This window comes from Limulus polyphemus, unplaced genomic scaffold (assembly GCF_000517525.1).
Source record: "Limulus polyphemus unplaced genomic scaffold, Limulus_polyphemus-2.1.2 Scaffold276, whole genome shotgun sequence".
NCBI lineage: Eukaryota > Metazoa > Arthropoda > Merostomata > Xiphosura > Limulidae > Limulus > Limulus polyphemus.
In genome coordinates, this window is record NW_013665886.1 from 618,472 (window position 1) to 634,228 (window position 15,757).

Sequence of the window (15,757 nt, forward strand, 5' to 3'; positions counted from 1 at the left end):
CAAAATACAGTATCACAAGATAACTATATAACACTAAACAAAACACAGTATCACAAGATAACTATATAACACCAAACAAAACACAATGTCACAAGATAACCATATAACACCAAACAAAACACAGTATCACAAGATAACTATATAACACCAAACAAAACACAGTATCACAAGATAACTATATAACACCAAACAAAACACAATGTCACAAGATAACCATATAACACCAAACAAAACACAGTATCACAAGATAACTATATAACACCAAACAAAACACAATATCACAAGATAACTATATAAAAAAAGCTCTCAATATGACCAATATAAGAGTTTTTGTTCAATAAGTAAACTAAACTGGAAAATTTTCAACAGAGTTACATGTAATACTAATCGTTCGACGTGGACCTGGTAATATAATATTTTCATGAAAATATGTTAAATCAGAAGTTATTCACTTTAGTTTCTCTTTTTAAGGACTATAATGTAACTTAACATTTAAATAAAACTAAGTGATTTAGCACAAATGTACAATCTACACCACGGAGTTTAACAGACAAAAACAAAATAAATATCCTTATGCAAGATATCTGTTTAATTCGATGAAAGCCTGCTTATGTGTTACATTTAATTATAAACAGTTGAGATGTTTATATTTATACCTGTTATAATACTTTTTAGGCACGGAAGATGTAGATATTGGTGCATCATATTAAAGTAATTACTTTATTTTTTAGTTGAGGAAAACTAATTACAGCCTTACATTTTTCTTTAAATATGAAGAAAATAATTTTATACTCCTTGTTTTAGACTTGGGGAAACATTTCTACCTATATTTTATAACTCTTAAAATTGAGCGAAAGTAGTCTACATTGTAAATTTTTCGTAAAATCCGATATATTTGTCAGATACAGTTCAAACTTCTGAAAAAGAACTAGCTACCTATAAATTATACATCTCTTTATTCTTCTATAAAAACTTAATAACACAAGTGTTTCGTTTAAAGGTCTATTGATCTCACGTATTTTTGAAACTCGATTACTATCTGCCGTTTTAACATTAACAAAATCTGAAATAAACGACATATAGTGGCGCCATCTTTAGTTACATGAAAAAACAATATAGACTTGTTGACATAAAAACAAGAGGCAAACGCAGAAGGCAGAACGTGTCGTTTGTAAATAAATGTTTACAACAAAATAATAATGTTCCCCTTTCTGTCTTATTAAGGAGAAATTTAGGTTTGTTTTTGAGATGTGGGAATGAGAGCTTCGTGGTTAGAAATTGATTATGTTGTTAAATTCCCAGTCCCCATTTCAGAGTTTCTCACGACTAGTAAATTCATTATGCCTGACTCTTTTCATTTCGCCCTTGAAATTAATCATCTCCTTCTTAGATAAAAACGTTGGGGATAATATTGACATTACCACCCTTTTAAAAATCATCAGCATTTGGTTTTCCCAACTTCTGTTCTTCTGTTTTTGTTTTCATACATAACTGAAATCTGTTAGAGCTCCTTACAGAAAATATACATTTCTTATTCAACAACTACATCTGTGATCAAATAAACTGTGTTACTACGGGTTTTCCCATTGGGACTTGCCTTACTAATACATTTCTTTGTCACCACGAACATGCGTGGCTTGACATGCGCTTTATGGAGTCGACGATACTTTTATTGTTTCCTGCCGACATGAGCACGTTTCCATCTGATATACAATACTTTTAGGATCGGATTTATTTGTGAAAGTGAAATTAACAAAAAACCTTTCTTCTTTTTAGATATTCTCGAAATCACGGGTTTATCGGTTTTCCCACTTCTATCTACCGAACAAAAAGGTGATTTCATTCTTTAAAAACACTCAACAGAACATACAAACTCTGTTCGATATACCCGGCTCCTCACTTGGAAATCTCCTTCCTGTAAGATATCTTAACATGTTACGGCTTACTTGAGAAACTCCATGGCTGATTTTAAACAAGTTTGTTAACAAACCTACAATAGTTACCTACCTAAATGTCCGATAGTTACCTACCTAAATGTCCAATAGTTACCTACCTAAATGCCCGATAGTTACCTACCTAAATGTCCAATAGTTACCTACCTAAATGTCCAATAGTTACCTACCTAAATGTCCGATAGTTACCTACCTAAATGTCCGATAGTTACCTACCTAAATGTCGGATAGTTACCTACCTAAATGTCCAACAGTTACCTACCTAAATGTCCAACAGTTAGCTACCTAAATGTCCGATAGTTACCTACCTAAATGTCCAACAGTTACCTATCTAAATGTCCGATAGTTACCTACCTAAATGTCCAATAGTTACCTACCTAAATGTCCAATAGTTACCTACCTAAATGTCCAATTGTTATATGCCTAAATGTCCGATAGTTACCTACCTAAGTGTCCAACAGTTACCTACCTAAATGTCCAATAGTTACGTACCTAAATGTCCAATAGTTACCTACCTAAATGTCGGATAGTTACCTACCTAAATGTCCAATAGTTACCTACCTAAATGTCCGATAGCTACCTACCTAAATGTCCAATAGTTATCTACCTAAATGTCCAACAGTTACCTACCTAAATGTCCAACAGTTACCTACCTAAATGTCCAACAGTTACCTACCTAAATGTCCGATAGTTACCTACCTAAATGTCCGATAGTTACCTACCTAAGTGCCCAACAGTTACCTACCTAAATGTCCGATATATTCCATACCTCAGAATATGGATTTTCACTGTTACAGCTCCATATCAAGAGAATTACAAACCCAAGTTGGTTTTAAGTTGTCCTTACTATTTTAATCCTTCTCTAACAACAACGACAGCCTCCCGACCTCCTGCTGTTTATGGCTCGTAAATTTATTCAAGTGCGGAGATTATAAGGCCTTCTCTTGAAGTACGAGCTTATAAACTTATGGATTTGTGAATTGAAATGGATAATAAACTCAGCAACTGCAACCATTTCTCAATAAGTTAGCACAATGTAAACACGGAATACAAGATCCGTGTATTGAACTTCGGCGTTTTAGAAACTCCTAAATTTGAATTTAATTACTAAATAAAACATATTTTGATAATCGAGTAACGTCTCCATACACCTAACAATTCACAATCGTCTTTCGAATTAAACCAATTCTAACTTGGTTGTCATTTTTATACTCGTTTTTTCAATGTTGGTCTTTTTATGTAATCTGATAACTTTGTAATCATTCCTGTTTCTTCTCGATTACTGATAGTGGAAGATACGCTATTCCGAAACGTTCAATAAATACGTTTTCCATTATTAGTGTCGTCCTCTCATTTTTGATCAAGTTTTATGGCTTGAGTTACTTTTAATTTATGCACGAACACTGTACTTTATGGAAAAACAAAAGACTATTACAGATACCAACATTCCTTTATCACCTGCGAAGACATTAATATAGCTTGGTCAAACGCTGATGTTCACTACCATGCGTCGTTGATGACCAACCGAAGCGAAGCAATGGACTTCTTCTTACTTCTTCAGAGGCATCATGTGTAAATCTGTATTCCTAATGTCAGATTATAAACAAAAAATGATGCTAAACAGATAGTGATCACGAGAGGAAAGAAGGAAGATGTTGGAAAACAGGGAGAACCTTCACTTCCCATTACAAAAATAGTAATGGTTAACAACTTATTGAATCAACATGTACGTTGGCTTGAGAACTCATTATTTAGCTTTCTTGGCAGATGTAGGTAAATAGTTTACTTAACTAATACTAAAGGCCGTCCTAAAATGGTCATTTATTATTTCGTTCTACAAATCAGAAATTGACATTTTCCCTCTGTTCTCAGACTAATATATTTAAAAACAAAGCAATCAATGTTGGAATGTAATAATAACCTCAATAGTAAGTCAGTTTTATGTTTTGTGTTTTCAATATAACATATAGCAATCACGCTATAATCAAATATTTAGTCTTCCTGTAACCTGTGATATATGATTGGTTTTGTTTTTTATCCAAAAGAACACGGATATTCACACTTTTTGTCACAGGTCGACTTCCTACAAGAAAACGCATTAACTGATAGAAGCGAGACTTTAGAAATGTCAATCCTGAATCATAAAGTGGAGTTCAGTCGAGACTTCGTGAACAAGATACCGGAATGACATTAGTAGAGCGTATTTAGGCTCTGGAAAAAGACGCCATTTCTGCAGTTGGAAGAGTATAGTGTCTCTATGTGTTTGTGTTTTTTTTATAGATTACTTTGTACGTGACAACATTAGTTGTGAAGGAAACGTGTAGGTTTTGTTGATATGTACATACCACAACGTTATCAGGTGATCTAGTCACCATATAAATATATAGAACTTAAAAGATGTTTGAAAAAGAGATACCGATGTTTACGCTGATCGTTAGGCTTTCGGCATTATTCTGATATTCACACATATGATTAATTTAGAGAAATGTTTTCGCATTCATCTAGTGATTTCAAAGATAACGGTTCATTCCCGGTAACATGTCGTTAAAACTCTTGGGAGAAAAAGACAAATGTAGCGGCAACAAAATTCTCAGCAGTTACAAAAGAAAGCTTCAAAGCACAACAAAGAGTGTAAACCTTCGGCAACTCATGAAAGAGCGGCTTTCCTTGATCGCGGAAAGCAAAGAAGTAAAGTAGATCACAAATAAAGCGCTTTTATCAATTCACCAGGGGATTTTCATTGTGTGAATAGAAATTGAGCGCCCTCAATTTCTGTGTAGAATACAATCACTAACAGCACTGATTACGATACTATCTTCTGTTGACCACTGTTTTACAACCCCCCCCCTTCTTCAAAGCGCGTCGCTCTAAAATATCTTTTTGTATCAACCTAATGACATCGCTTGAAGCAAAATTAGCCTTCCATTATGTAAGAGCATTTGTTTGTTTTCAATTAATGCCTTTGATACAAATTAAACCATTCGAGCAACAGCTTTATGGAAGTCCACAGAACCCTTCTAATGGACCCAGTACACCGAACAACCGATTTTATGGGTATTCTTAATCGCGCATACAATTAAAGTATGAAGAACATGCTCTTTGAAAGGGAAAGTCATGTAGCCGTGTATTTTACGATTCCCATAATGATTTCAAATGTAAACAGTTTTTATTCACAGTAAACCACTATACACTCGTTCTCGTACAGATATAAAAACTAAAACTTAGCGAACGTTTATAACAGCGACAAAAACACGACTTGTAAAAAAGCAAAACAAAATTTGTTTCTGAATGTCAGTATATACTTTTCTTTGCCTTTAAAGATACAGCGTTAAAAGAAGTATCCCTTTTCAAGGAATAGCACGAGAAAGTCTGTAAGCCAAAAGGATAAATTACTGTTCATATTGTTTAATTTCACAAAGAGTTTTCTCATTCAATGCTTTCTAACAACTCCAAGATAATTTTGCACACTATTTAAAATATTTTCTAAAAGTCTAGGAACTAGATATCAATCTATCATCTTCGCTTTTTTAACTTTCTAATAAATCTCCAGTATTAGGAAGTTTATTTCATAATTTCGTATTTAAATCTAAATTCCGAAATTACATAGTTCATCTCATATCGTTCAAACACTACCAATTCTTTGGAATTACTATCTATCATATAGTTTCATAAGAATTTATGAAGAAATAATTATAAAATAAAATTTTAAATTGGGAAAATATGCACCTTACTTATAGCAAACACTTCCTTTCCATTACTAGTTATCGAGCTGAGCTGTGGGGCTGAACTTCCCTGGTTTGCGTTTAGTTACCATAAAGAAAAATATAAAAAATCGCGCTCTGTACTTTCGGGCTATGGGTGAGTTATAAGAGTAACGGTTTGACAAGAGTACTCAAAAATAAAGCGGTGTCAACTAGCTGCCTTCCTCCTGGGCTAACACAGGTAAACCTCGTGTAGCTTTGCGTGAACTCCAACAAACAAACTATTAGATTCCAGGAGACGAGAACTTTCATGAAAGATGACAATGAATGTGTTAAAAAGTACTCGAAATCTAAACGAAAACTAATATGAATGGCCATTCTGTTTAAAGAAAAGTCCACGCAAAATATAAAAATACCGAAACTATTTAAGAATCAGATTCTAAAAATTCACGCTTATAAGAAATTAGATACCGTCACCATTGTGTATTAAAAGTGTAATTTAAGCTTACTATACTATAAGAACTAATATTTTGATCTCGCATTTATTATAAAATACTTTCAACAAACCTTATTAAAGAAGTAGGTTACAGAAAACTGATCGCAGTTAAGCAGACAGCCTGAAGTTGAAGCCAATAGAGTAGAATAGCAAGGTTTTTAACTTTGCTGTAACAAATTATCCATCAATAAAAAAATGAAATAGTTGGTTTAATATAAATCTCTAGGGATAATATACAAAAATACTAACTCTAAGCAAGTGAAACAAGTAACTATTTCTTTTTAACGTACTAGACTAATAAGCAAATATAGCATATACGTTTCCCAGCCTTACAGTTCAGTTACCTTTCTATAAGCAAGTATAGCATATACGTTTCCCAGCCTTACAGTTTAGTTACCTTTCTATAGGCAAGTATAGCATATACGTTTCCCAGCCTTACAGTTTAGTTACCTTTCTATAAGCAAGTATAGCATATACGTTTCCCAGCCTTACAGCTTAGTTATCTTTCTATAAGCAGGTATAGCATATACGTTTCCCAGCCTTACAGTTTAGTTACCTTTTTATTTTCTTTCTTCTATTTTCACGTAGTCGATGTAAGATACCACCTGTAAAAGAAAAACATATGACAGTTCTCGCCAAATTTCTCGCAAATTATTACAAAAGTAAGCAAATATGATCAATCATATTTTTCATCTTCAGTCTCGTTCCATTCTTCTTAATGGCTTTAATATAACCACGTATTACTAGTTTCGTAAAAAGTATCATAATAGCTATTGAGACTTGAGGCCCAAGTTGAACATGTTCTATTATTTTTAATGTATATATAAATCCATGCTTTGTTTTGATTTTGTTTTTGGTTTTTACAATTTTTAGCACAGCTGACAAATGTAATTCTAAAAGAAGTGAAAGTGTAATTTATATATAGTTTTCTTAAAAGCTTTTTCAAACACAACCTTAGAAAACGTGATTCTGTGGGTAACAAACGCCGCTAAGTAATTTTTATTCATAATAGCGAGTTTTAATTGAATGCTATTATATATTCAAACGTATTCTTTAGTTCTGCTATAAAGTAACTCAATGCGTTTTAAAATATCGTATTTTTCTTTTTTTATTAACTTCTATTATTATATTATATTATTCTATAATATTAACTACTTAGAGCGAAACTAAAATTCATGTTCCAATATTTCTCATATCATTATTTTGCTAAATATGTTTCATTAGCAAAGTACAAAATAACATTTGTTGTGTGTTACATTCAATCCAAAAGCATATATTATATTTTATACTTGAACATACTTTGTTAGTGTTGTATAAAATAATTTGTTAATCAGTCCAGCTGAAGTAGAAATTAGCAGTTAGCTAATACTGTATGCTATTTTTTTATATAATGAACACATGTCATACTCAGAGACAAATATTTAAACAGGTTTTCTTGTTAGGTAGTGATAAATATGGACAGAACGGTTAAATTGTATTTGAACGACAAAAAAAATACTACAATATAATTCAGTCATTGAGATTTGACGTAATTAGCATACTTAATAAATAATAAACTAATTCTGTTATCCATTCTCCCTTCCAAAGATGGATACTGCTCTTATGACGCTGATCTTCAGATGTAAGACCAATTCTCGAATAGTAACAGTTCTTCCAAGGTTTCAAGAAGACACCTATATCATTGTTTAACATTAAATTGTTCTTCAGCTGACGTTATCTAATTGTCTCCTGGATAATTAAAAGTTTTTAGATACGAAGTCCATACCATATGAATGAAGTTAAATAAGAAAATGAAATTAATAACAAGTCACAAGAATTACGAAATATATTACTTCTTTCCGCCTTATATAATAAAAACAAAATTCTGTTTTCGTCGTGTCGAATAATTCCTTCTGATATAATAACAGACGAAGAGTATTGTATTTCGAGTCCAAATAACACTATTTATGTCGATGTCGACAAAATCAACCAACTGTTATCATTATCATACAGGAAAAAAGCGATAACTGTCATATATTTTTTCGTCTTGAATGATTACACATAAAATATATATGTTCAGTCAGTATCATAAACCCATGTATTTTTGTATGGATAGTTTTATTCCAATGCAATTTAAAATTAATTTGATACAGATTATTGTTCTTCGTACCAATCAAATTTATCAAACATTTGAGTTTTCAAAATCAACTACATAAGTTAAAGCTTGATACATGGTATTAATTCTGTGATTCAACGTTTTCTCAACAGCGTCAAAGCCTCTCCAGTAATATTATGTACTGTGCCCAACGTATCACTAGCAGTAGCCCTTCTGATAAGATGTACTGTCCCCAACATATCACTAGCGGTGGCCCTTCTGATAAGATGTACTGTCCCCAACATATCACTAGCGGTGGCCCTACTGATAACATGTACTGTCCCCAACATATCACTAGCAGTAGCTCTTCTGATAACATGTACTGTCCCAAACATATCACTAGCTCTCTTCTGATAACATGTACTGTCCCCAACATATCACTAGCTCTTTTGATAACATGTACTGTTTCCAACATATCCCTAGCGGTGGCCCTTCTGATAAGATGTACTGTCCCCAACATATTACTAGCAGTAGCTCTTCTGATAACACGTACTGTCCCCAACATATCACTAGCGGTAGCCCTTCTGATAACATGTACTGTCCCCGACATGTCACTAGCTCTTCTGATAACATGTACTGTACCCAATATATCATTAGCTCTTTTGATAATATGTACTGTTTCCAACATATCACTAGGGGTAGCACTTCTGATAACATGTACTGTTCCCAACATATCACTAGCTCTTCTGATAACATGTACTGTCCCCAACATATCATTAGCGTATGGCCCTTCTGATAACATGTACTGTCCCTGACATATCACTAGCCCTTCTGATAACATGTACTCTACCCAACATATCACTAGCTCCTTTGATAATATGTACTGTCCCCAACATATCACTAGCAGTAGCTCTTCTGATAACATGTACTGTCCCCAACATATCACTAGCAGTAGCCCTTCTGACAACATGTACTGTCCCCAACATATCACTAGTTTTTCTGATAACATGTACTGTTCCCAACATATCACTAGCTCTTCTGATAACATGTACTTTGCACAAAGGATCACTTACAATATCTCTCTACTGATACCATGTACTATAACAAAGATATCACTAACAATACCCCCACCCCAAATGATAACATATATAATATAACTTAAATACCTCCATAGTTACCAGCTGTATTGTGCCCAAAATACATGTCAGTAAATAACATAGTTAAACACTACCCGTAAGCATAATCAAGGACAACTTCGGAATTTAAAATTAGTTTGCGAAATTGTTTGACAGAAAAAGGTTATTCACTGTATATATAGGTTCAATTACACAATTTTTAATCTCACACACTGGTTCAATCAAAAGGTTATTCACTATACAGAAAGACTCAAACTCACTTTTATTCTTTATGTATTCTGGTTCAATCACTGGGTTATTCAATATATATATATATATATACACTATTTCAATCAAAAGGTTTAATCATGAACTTATACACTATATATTCTCGTTCAATCACAGTGTTATTCAGTATATATTTATTCACTGTATACATTGGTTTAACCATAAATTTGCTTTGTCTTTTGGTTTAGTCAAACGTTTATGCCGTTGAAAGGCTCAGTTAATGTTTATAATATCAGCAGATTCAATAGCATACATATTGCAAAATCACAAACTTATAGTTAACGCAAATCATCACAACTTTATTCACTGCACAGACTCAATCAAAAGTTCCTTATACACAGATTTAATCAGCTGTGGCTTTTATTCTTTACAACATAAACAGTTGATGAAATTGTAAGCATAAAATCACCTATTGTTCTATTTGGTAACGCTTTACGTCTGAAAATCATGTACTTTAAAATCTAAGTTTACATTATATACATTAAACGAAATATATGTATTGTTACCACTACTCTGGAGAAATCTCTGGTACATTCTAATGTCACAGACAATAATGATATGTTAAACAGAACGATAGTTCTGTAGCCAGAATTTAGATAGAAAAATAATAAACTGCTGTAGTCTTTTCGATTTAAATAGCTTGTTCATCATGTATAATTATGCATGTCTATTATTATTCTCTAGAATTAAAAATTCAAATGTTCTGCTTTTCCTGAATATTGCGCACCTTTAAAACAGGTATACATACTTTTTTTCCCAGATTAGCCTAACTTCGATTGTAGAGTTTTGTAAAGTTTCAGAAAATTTTCAACACCCTCAGTTTTTGTCCAGGAAAAGAAAAATATGAAAAGGAAAGTTCAATGTGCATTATTTTGCAAAATTTGGTTATCAAAATGGAAAATCTGCTTTAAAATTCCTTTTATAATAATCCGTATTACGCTATTATTAGCCGTTAAGGGAAGCAAGTCCAAATAGTAGGCACGTAAATGTACAATACCGAACGCTGGGCTGCGCACTTGCAACGCGAGCACTTTGCAATCACGGCCAACAGATCCTTACATTATCCCTCGCAAGTTTTACGATACATACTAACCGTAGCACTAGCAGTATGACGCACTTTGAAGTTCATTCTTATGCCACCGCTGATCGGAAATTAGTCTTAAATCCCAGTCTTACAGGAAGTCCCAATACACTTCATAAAAGGACCTGTCCTCCAGCCTTCGAAGCAGGTTGAAATTAATCTAAAATCGCTTAAGCAAAAAAAAAGTTATGCTTTAGCTGAAACTGTGATTATGAGATATTCCATAGTGCTTAAAATAAAGTAGAATTTTGTTGTTTTGTTTTTGCTCAGACGTTTTTGGATAGAAAACATTAATTTACACAGGAACATGGTTTTACTCTTTTCCATACTTGGCGATATTCTCCAACATTCTGATGCATTATGTGGAAATTGGTATGACATAACAATTCAAGATTCTTAACTTCATCTCCCATAGAAATTTTACCATTTGCCAGCATGTTTTTCATTTTTAGAAATGCGTCTTTTATCATCAATCTTCTCCGTTTTATTTCATGATCCCATTTACCATCTGATGTTATCCAGCTTCCAATGTAGTTGAATTTATTGATCTGCCTTATCTGTTCCTTATCTACTTTGACAATGTTTACAGGAATGATCTTCTTCTTTGTAATTACCATAACTTATGTTTTTCTACAGTTAATACTTAAACCATTCTTCTCACGTTCACTAACAACTTTATCTACAATTTTTTGCAGCTTCTCTTCCTAACCAGCTATTAAAACTGTGTCATCAGCATAACACAAGTTGTTCAAATTCTGTCCGCTGATGATCTACATATTAGTTCCATCTTTTAGTTGTTTCCCTTTAAAAAGGTTTAGTTAAACAATAGTAATTACAGGGTAAATATTTTGGGTTAATGCAACACACAAAAATGCGTGAAATTAATCCAAAATCGTTCGAGCGAAACAAAAAGTCAAAGTTATGCTTTAGCTGATGCTCTGCTTATGAGATATCCCATACTGCTTGAGATAATGCCAAATTTTGTTGTTTTGTTTTCGCTCAGACGTTTTTGGGTAGAATACTTTAATTTACACAGGAACATGATTTTACTCTTAATATAGCTTTATATTTTCAGTATAATATGTAAGTTTGCTTTTATTTTCATTGTTGTCTCTCCAAACCATCAAAACCATTTCTAATAGCGCAACGCCTCTCTATACTCTCTTTTTATATAATGTGAAAAAAAAAACTTTGATGTAGTTTAGTGCTAGTTTTAATAAATGCCATTTATTTTATTTATAGATCGCGATAATGTGCGATTTTAACATTGTAGGATGAAAAACTTCCTGCAATTTTATAAAGAATTAATTAAACTAAAGTTAATACATTCTTTCCAACGCGATTCGTACGGCACACCACAGATGCATTGCCTAAGGACTGTTTTCAATCAAGTAATGAACTTTCAAGAAATTTTAAGTAGGAATAGAAAAACAGAATTTTCCAAGTTTTTAATAAATGAAACTGTAATCATTAAGAAAAGTGATAGTTTCGTAAACCCCCGGGGAAAAGAAATGTGTACTTTGGACAAAGGGGGAGAAAAAGTAGTGTGGACAAGTTCTGACTCTACTCCTGTTTGCCAAACTTTATATTCAAAGTAAACATTGATCCACTTTGAAGTTTATTCATACGCCACCGCTGGTCGGAAATTAGTCTTAAATACCAGTCTTACAGGAAGTCACAATACACTTCATTAAGGGACCTGTCCTCCAGCCTTCGAAGCAGTTTACCTCAGTCACAGTTGAATAGCAACGATAACAAAGTCCACGTCGTTCCGTGAGCTGAAGGTTCTGCACCTAGCTGAGTTTGACAATAGGCACAATCAGCCACAAGCTTTGCTAGCAACAGTTCATCTCCTGTGTAGCAACCAGCGTTTAATTTGTGGACTGGAAACTACAATGGGCATGGTAGCGGGAGAGCAAGAAATAAATGAAGACCTAACAGTCTTCTTTTCTTCCAGTGAAAATTGCAGTGCTAATGTAGACCATGCTCATCCAAAAAAAAAAGTTGAGTTTTATTCAAATTTCTTCACTACCCGGTGTTACTGACATGGCAAATACACAATTACTAAAATAACTCTCGTCCTACTACGTTAAACCACCAACAGTCTTCTTATCACAGCAAAACCAAGAAATAAAGAAAAAACACCTAAGGACAACAGATCGCAACGTGTTATAGTACACGTGTTAGAATGAAAAAACAGATTTTATCTGAATGAAATGCAAGCTTACTTATTATAATGAAGTTCATATCACTTTGCAACATATTTACCTTGATGTATAGTTACTGGATTACATGTATTCCTTTCCGAGACTAGATAAGAATGTGATCAGAAAATGTATCACAAGTGAAGGATTTAAGTTACAAAAAACAAAAGTAAAAATATTTGAGTAAGATTCACCTAATGGGAACCGAAAAGTATTTATTTCTTTGATAGACTCGAAGCTGTTGGAGAAAGATTCAACATGTTAGAAACGTCGAGCAATCAAACAAAGATAGTGCCAATACAATAAGAAGTGACAGACATTGTTTCAAAGCTGTGAAAAACGCAGTAACAGATATTAATTGGTACTGTAAGTATAGTAAGAAGTAATGTACTTAATATTAGAGCTGTCAATTAAGAACTCAATGGTGGATATTGCTTGGCTACTCTAAATATAGTATTAAGAATGACAGATGACACGTTGGATTGCTTAGAGTATGATGCACTGCGTTAGAGCTGCCAAGCATACAGTGATAAAGTGACTATTGGCTCAAATTTCAGTGGTTTAAAATGTTTGTGCAGTTTTCAGGATACTTAAAATGTTTGTACAGTTTTCAGGATACTTTGGTACTGTAGCACAAATAATATTCTAAATAATAACTAATTACACTTAATGTAATGAATAATTATAGTTTTACAATGAAGTACAAAATCAATCTTTAAACCAAAAAATAAAAAATAAAAATGTGAATAAACTCTATTAAACTCTATTATGAACAACGATTCTACATATATTACAAAATATTGCGCCATAAAAGAATTAACTAATTGCTGGAAGATCTGTGAAGGATATAATTGTAAGAATATACAGCCTACCAACAAGTAAATATACAACTACTCCAAAATGTATTTGACTTACAATTATTAAGTCTTGTTATTTTTCGTGCTTACAGGATTCTAAAATCTGGTGTGTGCGACTACACTTCATTAATAAGTTGAATAAAGTTGTCCCTAAAGGTTGGTTGTATAAGACGTTACTGCAGTGAACGATCATGGATAATCACAGGTGCTCTGTATGAGTTTATATCCAACGATAGGCCTTGCCACGGAAGACTTGTAATATTCCGACCTGCAAGCCGCATTTTGCATGAAAACACTGCCTTATCTGGTAAGCTGGTCATTGATAAAGATTACCATGGTCAGGAATTGTGACGTAATCAATCCTTCGAATACCACCAGCTGCACCTCACACCATAACAGAAATATTGCTCGGTTTTGCTGTGGCTTACAGACGGTTCATCTAAAATTCCTGGAAGGACGGTAAGCAAACCCAGGTGCTTCTCCGACAGTTGTACAAGTTTGAACTAAAATCAATTCACCGTCCCCAAGATGCAGGAGGATGTGGTAGTTTTTATTATGCTCCCTGCTTTCGACGTACATTACTTCTGAAGTGAGGAGTGGCTTCCGTCTAGCTACTCTTTCATACTATGTAGATCACTTATGGGAGTATTAGGGCACAGTTGCACCTGATATAGGTCATCCTACACACTTCTCTCATAACACGAAAAGCTCGTTCTGTTTTGTTTTGAATTTTCTTTAGCGCTCAGGTAGATTGTTTGTTTGTTTGTTTTTTTAATTATGCACAAAGCTACGCAAGGGCTATCTGTGCTCTGCCCACCACGGGTATCGAAACCCGGTTTCTAGCGTTGTAAGTCCGCAGACATACCGCTGTGCCACTGGGGGCGCTCAGGTAGATTTTGTACGTGAGTGTGATAATAGCTCTTGGACAATCAAACAGATGCTTCTGTTTTTGAAATGCATAACGTAATCACTTAATACATTCGGTTTTATTAATTTTCATAATGGATGTCAGTTATTCTCTTAATGCTGCTAATCTGTACTTATTTCTTTATTAAAATCTACGGGCCTGAACATGTCCTAATGGTTAAAATGTCAGAGAGGGACCTGAAAGATCCAGGTTCGAAACGTTATACTACCAAACACGCAACACACTTTTAGATATATGTATGTGTTATCTCACTATTCGGTTGAGGATAATCTCTACATGCGGCAAATGTTGCCGACTGGTTACTGTCCCTATGATCCGGAGTTTAAAATTAGAATGGCTGTGACTACAACATAAGTGGCTCATGAAAATATATTTGTAACTGTATTTTTCCGATAATTCTGAGATAAAGCAAGAGCTCCCTGAAGTATGTTTCTTCATGAACAGATAAGTAATTTTACGATATTGAATCTTCTGTTAATATTCAGACTTAGATATTTTATTTGAGACTCGTTTGTCTAATCTCGCCACATTTACAAAAAAACTAAAAGTTACTTTTTATTTCAAGTTTGCATTGTATTATAATAGAGTGGTTATTTATGTTTCCCTTAGGAATATTATGTTTTCTTAACTTATGTAACTTGTAAAAGTTTTTCAATCAATAGCAAAGCCTCTGTTTTTTTTGTTTTTTTTTCCATTGCTTATAATTTCTATTTGTCGATTTAATGAAAGACTTAAATTTTAATGGATGTCAATACTTGGAAATTTTGAAATGCTACAAATGCACTTGTGCATTTGTTAAACACAGAGGTGCTTAATGGGCTATCTGTGGTGTGCCAACCGCAGAGATCGAGACTAAAATTTTGGTGTTATAAGATCTCTCCTTATTGCTGAGCCACCGAGGAGCAGGGTGTAGTACAATATATATATGAACGCTTGTTTTACAAATTTTCTTCAAGTCATTTGCTAAGTGATTGTTTTTATTATCAACGCAAGCAATGGTTTTGTCCGCTAAGTAATGTATAAAGTAAAATCATTGTTTGGTTTTGTTCCGCTAAGTAATG

General features: G+C 33.4%; 1 protein-coding gene across 1 annotated transcript in view; it reads right to left on the bottom strand.

Annotated features, from left to right (window-relative positions):
- LOC106456964 (transcription factor Sox-5-like) overlaps positions 1–13,841 on the bottom strand; it is a 337,448-nt gene extending 323,607 nt beyond the window's left edge. The window contains exons 1-2 of the mRNA XM_022382769.1: positions 13,827–13,841; positions 6,706–6,754 (exon numbers count right to left, since the gene is read on the bottom strand). The gene's annotated coding sequence lies outside the window, so the exon portion shown is untranslated. The remainder of the gene's footprint in view (positions 1–6,705; positions 6,755–13,826) is intronic.
- Between the last annotated feature and the right edge of the window lie 1,916 nt (positions 13,842–15,757).